The sequence below is a fragment of the Armigeres subalbatus genome, unplaced genomic scaffold (assembly GCF_024139115.2).
Source record: "Armigeres subalbatus isolate Guangzhou_Male unplaced genomic scaffold, GZ_Asu_2 Contig1718, whole genome shotgun sequence".
NCBI classification, from domain to species: Eukaryota; Metazoa; Arthropoda; class Insecta; order Diptera; family Culicidae; genus Armigeres; species Armigeres subalbatus.
Genome location: NW_026942526.1, coordinates 25,612 through 33,777, shown reverse-complemented (window position 1 = coordinate 33,777; position 8,166 = coordinate 25,612). Strand labels below are relative to the sequence as shown.

The 8,166-nt window shown below is 34.4% G+C and overlaps 2 long non-coding RNA genes across 5 annotated transcripts; both read left to right on the top strand.

Moving 5' to 3' along the window:
* Positions 1-3,468: 3,468 nt before the first annotated feature.
* LOC134203250 (uncharacterized) lies at positions 3,469-4,352 on the top strand. Its single transcript, XR_009977544.1, has 4 exons — positions 3,469-3,592; positions 3,671-3,803; positions 3,879-4,049; positions 4,171-4,352. It is a non-coding gene; the product is annotated as an uncharacterized LOC134203250 (long non-coding RNA).
* Positions 4,353-5,686: 1,334 nt separating this feature from the next.
* On the top strand, positions 5,687-6,600 carry LOC134203251 (uncharacterized). Of its 4 annotated transcripts, none has more exons than XR_009977548.1 (4): positions 5,687-5,810; positions 5,889-6,021; positions 6,097-6,271; positions 6,375-6,600. It is a non-coding gene; the product is annotated as an uncharacterized LOC134203251 (long non-coding RNA). The 4 variants fall into 4 exon arrangements; XR_009977545.1 differs by having other exon boundaries at positions 6,097-6,267; positions 6,375-6,599; XR_009977547.1 differs by having other exon boundaries at positions 6,389-6,599.
* The last annotated feature ends 1,566 nt before the right edge of the window (positions 6,601-8,166 follow it).

Here is an 8,166-nt window from a genome sequence, read left to right as displayed (position 1 = left end):
ATCTCATATAAAGTTTTAACAGTTTGTGGTACGGTTATTTGACAAATAACAATATGTTGAATGGGTTGTTAAGTTATGTCACCATAAAAAATCGTCTGTTTTCGCGTGCAAAATTTTCGCTCAACAGTATGATAAAATGTTGACATATAATGCAGGAAATAAAGAACATTTTAGAAACAGCATGTTATATGTTGACATTTAGTGATGATGTCGAGCAGTTATGGTTGAATCGATCGAAAAGTATTCGATAACCGCAACGTAAACTGTGAAGCTATTGTCGTGACCCGGACGAGGTTTCTAAGCTCGACCGTTCGTCGCAACAATACTCAGCAAACTGAACTCTGTTATCGATTCGTTCCAACACGAACGAAAAACCGAAAACACCTTTGCGTTACCATGCAGCACAAGATAACCCTATACACGCTGATCAAAATGAATCAATAAATGAGTACATATCGTTACAAGGTAATAATCTCAGTGGTATTTAATTTTGCAATAACTCCTCATTCCAATCTTATCCACTACATTCTTTCCCTCCTCTACTCTGGAGACGTATTAGAAACTTAAAATACCTATGAAGTTTGAGGAAATATCATTATGGATTCCTTTTAAACCAATATGGAATTACCCCCTTTTCAAGAATTAAGAAAAATATGCGAACGACTCTATATGATCCCAACCTAATTCAAAACCAAGATCAATCCAAATCAAATCTAAACACAATCTAAATTGAATTTAATTTCAATCCAAATCTAATCCAAATTTAATCCAAATCCCATCCAAATTCAATTTGGATTTATTCGCATCAAATTCAAATTAAATCCATAATCAATCCGACTCCAATCCAAATCCAATAAAAATCAATCCAGATTCAATTTTAATCCAATCCAAAACCAATCAAAATATAAATCCAGTTCAAAAACAATCCAAATCCAAACCAAATCTAATCCAAATTCAATCCAAATCTAATTCAAAGCCAATCCACATCCAATCCAAATCCATTCCAAATTGAATGCAACTCCAATCTAAATCCTACTCAAAACCAACCGAATTACACTGGATTTTGTTTTTACACGATTTACATTTTCTCAATTTTCCACTCATCCTAAATGTTTAACGTATATTAATTATCATGTGATTTTTCTTTGATTTATTCTGGATTTTTTGAAACATGTTGCGAAGAGTTTGGTTGCAAATTGAAGTCACACGATCAAAAATACGAGCGAAAAAAAATCGTGTAAAAACAAAATCCTTTGTAAATCCAACCCAAATCTAATCCGAAATCAAACCGAACAATCCAAATCCAGTCCGAATCTAATCCAAATACAATCCAAAACCAAATCAAATCCAATTTCTAACCAATATGAATCCAAATCCATTCCAAATCCACTCATAATCCAATCCAAATTCAATTCAATTTTAATCCATATCTAATTAAGATCCAGAAAAAAAACAAATCAAATACAATTCCGAACCAATCTAAGTTCGAATCCAATCCAAATCCGATCCGAAACCATTTGATATCCAATTTCGAACCAGTCTAAATCCAACTCCAATCTAAATTCAATCCAAAACCAATCCAATTTCTAATCAATATGAATCCAAACCCAGACCATATTCAATCCAAATCCGATCAGAATCCATTCCAAATCCACTCATAATCCAATTCAATCCAATTTCAATCTAAATCTAATTAAGAACCATTCTAAATCCAAACCAAATCCGATCCTAAAACAATCAAAATTCAATCCGAATCTAATCCAAATCTGATCCGATTTCCAACCTAATACGATTCGAATCCAACCCAAAAACAAATCAAATCCAATTCCGAACCAATCTTTATCCAAATCCAATCAAAATCCAATTTAAATCCAAATTCTTATTTTAGTTTTATTTTCATCTGATAATTAATTATTTTCGTCTTTTTTTGTTTTCATTCCAACATCTTTTTGGTTTTCGTTTAACAAACTCTCTTGCCTATTAGTTTCATTTATCTCATTATGCCTTTTTTTGTCATCCGGCCTACTCCTCTGCCCTTCTGTCAGGGAGCCTACCGGGGACGCTAGCATTCATCTGTCTTTTTTCTCTTGCCTTTTTTTTTAATCTTTCTTTGCCACTTTTATGTTTTGTGCCTTTTATTTTGCACCTTCTCTTTGCCACCCGGCCTACTCCTCTGCCCTTCCGTCAGGGAGCCTACCGGGAGCGCTAGCATTCTTTTGTTTTTTTTTCTTTCGTGCCTTTTGTTTTGCACCATTTCTTTGCCACCCGGCCTACTCCTCTGCCCTTCCGTCAGGGAGCCTACCGGGAGCGCTAGCATTCTTTTGTTTTTTCTTCTTTCGTGCCTTTTGTTTTGCACTTTTTATTTGCTACCCGGCCTACTCCTCTGCCCTTCCGTCAGGGAGCCTACCGGGAGCGCTAGCATTCTCAAGGATTTTTTTATCTTGTCTTCCATTTTCTTATTTTTTTATTTTTTTGAATGCACATATTTTTTTTATTTACCTGATTCCGATGACACCGATTCCAACAAATGTAGGCAGGGAGCTCAACCAATTACAAAAAAAAATGAATTGAATTCTACCGGCTGCGTCATTGTCGTGACCCGGACGAGGTTTCTAAGCTCGACCGTTCGTCGCAACAATACTCAGCAAACTGAACTCTGTTATCGATTCGTTCCAACACGAACGAAAAACCGAAAACACCTTTGCGTTACCATGCAGCACAAGATAACCCTATACACGCTGATCAAAATGAATCAATAAATGAGTACATATCGTTACAAGGTAATAATCTCAGTGGTATTTAATTTTGCAATAACTCCTCATTCCAATCTTATCCACTACAGCTATAGCTTACATCGTAATAATGATTCTGACCATATAACATGTTGTTTTTTATTATGCGGGTTAGCATTTGCGACTTTGTGTTGGTGGTCGTCTCGCGTTGTCTACTCTACCTATCATGTACGTCGTCTTCGACGTGTTTAAGACCATTCGCTTAGCCTTCCTCATTTTGATATAGGCTTCCTCCATCTTCTCAAAGCTGAACGGACTTCGTGACTTCTTTCTTATTACCCCCTTCCAATGTGATGTTGGATAGCAGGCTCGAAAGACCATCATTTTGCCGTAGCCCTATGTGCGTTTCGAGAATGCCCCTGAAACTCGAACTATGCAAGTAACCCGTTCCATCGTCACTTCGATCAACCTATCATTCTATCCGGAAATCCGTGTTCGTGCATTAGCTGCCATCCATAGCTGCACACAAAAAACGAAAATTGTTTTAATAAATATTTTCAACTTTACATTTAAAAGTTGTTTTATTTTCTTAAAATTAAAAGTTTATTTTTTACTGTCAAAGTGAATTTATGATTTTAAAAGTTTTGTTCTCCAGTGCAGAGTGTGAATTTGAAAGTATTTTCTTTCAGTGTTAAAATGTTAAAAATGTCAACACAACCTATCAAAAACAAAATCTTTTGTGATTGTGTGGTTCAGTCAAGCATCCAACACAAATCAAAACATCAATAAAAGTTTTGATTGAAAACCGCGTTTTTCATGTTTTCTTAAATTGCTAGAGTTTTCCAGTCATTTAACAAAAGGTAGGTCTTAAAAACTGGGAGCAACAATTACAAAGAATTCTGATTTTATTGCTCATAAATATTATTTACTTTATCTAGGTTTTGTGGAGGTGTCGTTTGAGCGATGATCAACCGTTATCACGCAGATCTACCGTTTTCACCAGGTTTTCACGCAAAACTATAAAGTGTTTATAGCGAATCATAAATTGGCGCGGGATGCTTCCAAAATAGAGTAAGTTTTTAATCGAAGGCTTCCAAAAGTGTTTTCTCGACCGGTAACTAATAATTTGTTTTCTCTTTTATCCAGTTCCTCTCATGGCTCATCGCGGAAGGAATCATTTAACCCCCACTGCGATACCAGCAGAAAGTTGAGTTCTCTTCTTGCCCAGCAGATATATTGACCAATGGTTCCTGAGTGGACCTTTGCTTTAAGCCTCATATCACTGTTCATACTCCGGATCCTACAAGTTTTTCAATAGTAGGTACTTATTTGTTAACTGCAATAATTGCGCCATGTTTTCAGTTTTTCACATTATCACCGGTGAATATTTCTGTATAAATAAATAAATACTAATGTTTATTCATATGATCTGTTTCAGTGATATGGTCCCGATAAGTCTCAGGTCTACCAGCGATTCGGCATAAATTATGCATCGTGATCGGGAGATTTACCTCATAGCATCAATCGGAAGGAGACAAGGAAAGGCCGGCAATGGAAGATCCGGGAAATTTAGAGTCGAGATTTTGTATTAGTCAATTGCTATGTAATTTGTTTATTTACAATCCGTCAATTAAAATAATTCAAAATATATCCTAATATTTTCTTGACTTGATTATTTCAATTTTAATAAAAACCCAATAATACTAAGGACATCGTCATTTGAAACAAAAATATTTCACTTTTATTTTTTACAGTGTATTATTTTTGATTTGACAGTACAAAAACTTTTAATTTCAGAGCGCAATGCCACTTTTGAAGCATGGTTGTTCCAAAAGCTAGCGTACTTTTGTTCTGAACATATACAACTCTCTACGAAAAAGAACCAACGCAACTTTTTATTTTTACCAACGGTTTTTTTAATTTTACTAACGATTTTTCTTTCTGTGTATAAAATATTTAAGTTTTTTCTTCAATCTTTTCATCTTCAATGGCTCTTCATTGCAACTGGTTCTTGTTGTACTATTTTCGTGATCTATAGCATTTCCACAGTAATCAATCGAAAACTATATTTATGCCTCGCATTGCATGATTATATATCTTGTTCCATTATTTATTTTGTTTATCCTAATATTCAATTTTCACAACTAATATTCTAGTCTAAGTCCATCTTTAAAATACAATCTATAGTTTATAACCAAATTCTGAATCTAAACTAATATTAATCTCAATATTTGCAACCAAGCCAATTCCAATTTTCAAATCTAATAATCATCTTACCTCACCCATTATCCAAATCAATTGTTCATTTAAAACCAATGTCGAAAACAATCCAAATTAAATTTTTTAATTGAAAATCTACATATAAATACAGTGATCGTTCGCTAATTGGGGCACGACCTCACCCCAACTAGCGAATGCCGTTCGCTAATTGGGGCGTTTTGACAAACGACAATGTTGTTTACTTTTTGCATTGAACAAAGGAAAATTTTACGCGCCAGAAAATATCGATCCCGCCAAACACGGAAACAAAACGTCAAAGCGTTTTTGACATCACATTCTGACATTTAGCTGCTTTTTAATTGGGTTTCGCCCCAATTAACGAGCCCCCAACTAAAAAGCGCCCCAACTAGAAAAAACCCAATTAGCGAACGTTCACTGTACGCAAATGCATATTTACTATACAAATTAATCCAGCCTTTTTTCTGAGCCTTCTGAACTGTCAACAATTTCATGTTCATGATCTACTCCAGCTGCATTTCTTCTTATTTTTTTTGCAAATACACACAAAAAACGAAAATTGTTTTAATAAATATTTTCAACTTTACATTTAAAAGTCAAAGTGAATTTATGATTTTAAAAGTTTTTTTCTCCAGTGCAGAGTGTGAATTTGAAAGTATTTTCTTTCAGTGTTAAAATGTTAAAAATGTCAACACAACCTATCAAAAACAAAATCTTTTGTGATTGTGTGGTTCAGTCAAGCATCCAACACAAATCAAAACATCAATAAAAGTTTTGATTGAAAACCGCGTTTTTCATGTTTTCTTAAATTGCTAGAGTTTTCCAGTCATTTAACAAAAGGTAGGTCTTAAAACTGGGAGCAACAATTACAAAGAATTCTGATTTTTATTGCTCATAAATATTATTTACTTTATCTAGGTTTTGTGGAGGTGTCGTTTGAGCGATGATCAACCGTTATCACGCAGATCTACCGTTTTCACCAGGTTTTCACGCAAAACTATAAAGTGTTTATAGCGAATCATAAATTGGCGCGGGATGCTTCCAAAATAGAGTAAGTTTTTAATCGAAGGCTTCCAAAAGTGTTTTCTCGACCGGTAACTAATCATTTGTTTTCTCTTTTATCCAGTTCCTCTCATGGCTCATCGCGGAAGGAATCATTTAACCCCGACTGCGATACCAGCAGGAAGTTGAGTTCTCTTCTTGCCCAGCAGATATATTGACCAATGGTTCCTGAATGGACCTTTGCTTTAAGCCTCATATCACTGGTCATACTCCGGATCCTACAAGTTTTTCAATAGTAGGTACTTATTTGTTAACTGCAATAATTGCGCCATGTTTTCAGTTTTTCACATTATCACCGGTGAATATTTCTGTATAAATAAATAAATACTAATGTTTATTCAGATGATCTGTTTCAGTGATATGGTCCCGATAAGTCTCATGTCTACCAGCGATTCGGCATAAATTATGCATCGTGATCGGGAGATTTACCTCATAGCATTAATCGGAAGGAGACAAGGAAAGGCCGGCAATGGAAGATCCGGGAAATTTAGAGTCGAGATTTTGTATAAGTCAATTGCTATGTAATTTGTTTATTTACAATCCGTCAATTAAAATAATTCAAAATATATCCTAATATTTTCTTGACTTGATTATTTCAGTTTTAATAAAAACCCAATACAGTGAACGTTCGCTAATTGGGGTTTTTCTAGTTGGGGCGCTTTTTAGTTGGGGGTTCGCTAATTGGGGCGAAACCCAATTAAAAAGCAGCTAAACGTCAGAATGTGATGTCAAAAACGCGTTGACGTTTTGTTTCCGTGTTTGGCGGGATCGATATTTTCTGGCGCGTAAAATTTTCTTTTGTTCAATGCAAAAAGTAAACAACATTGACGCTTGTCAAACCGCCCCAATTAGCGAACGGCATTCGCTAGTTGGGGTGAGGTCGTGCCCCAATTAGCGAACGATCACTGTAATACTACCCGGCCAACCATTCGTCAAACTCCTTCAAAGTTATTTATCTAAAATTAAATGATTTTATCGGTATTTCTTTACACTAAATTATTCACAAAAATGATACAAATCTTAATGAATCGTTATCACAGTTCATGTAAAGTATGATATCAACGCAATGATATACTTTGACAAAGTATTTCGAATATGAGCATCGCTACATCTTTACCACTAAATAAATCGCAATAACGATATAAATATTCATGAAATGTTATCAGATTTCTGATGAAGTACGATCTCAACGTTATGATACATTTTGACAACGAATTTTACTGTTTATCATCGGTGCACCTTCATCACTTTCTAGTTCATCGATTCACATCGTTGGATACCAAAACATCGATGGACATTTTGCGGTTTGTTTATATCCCAGAAATTAAGATTTAGAAATTTTCTGAAAAATGATTTGAATGACTGTTGAATGGAACGATTCGGGTTTCAATTATAAAAGCCATAATATAGATCCAATTTACGAACAAATTAACCGCAGGACGTTTTATATGTTTGCATTTAAGTAAATAAGATGAATATGAAAATGGTGTAAAGTGGGAAATAATTCCTCTATATGCAAGTGATATTCGAATGAAAATTTAAGGCTTACAATGTTAATGCAATTTAGCTACTTACAGTCATCACATCATTGTGGGCTAGTGGTTAAGTTCTCTGGGCAAATTTATAACATCATCAGGTTCGATTCCCGAATAAGCAAATAAATAGAAAAAAATTAAAAGTGAACCTCTGAAGAACCATTTTTTGTTTTTGTTGATAGTTTTGACAGGTCGATAAAGTAGAAGTGTGAAAAAATATATCTTTTTAGCGGTATCAATTGATATCGATATTTTGAAAACGATCGATAACAATTTTCCGTGTTTTGACTTTTGACTAATTTAAAATTCTTTATGAAATGGCATCGATCGCTATCGACGGTTGATATGAAAACCTTTAAAGATCTATATGAAGATTTTTGAAGAAAATTGAAGAAATGGTTGGTCGGGTAAGGACATCGTCATTTGAAACAAAAATATTTCACTTTTATTTTTTACAGTGTATTATTTTTGATTTGACAGTACAAAAACTTTTAATTTCAGAGCGCAATGCCACTTTTGAAGCATGGTTGTTCCAAAAGCTGGCGTACTTTTGTTCTGAACATATTACACTGAAAATAATCTACACGGCTGATCAATGT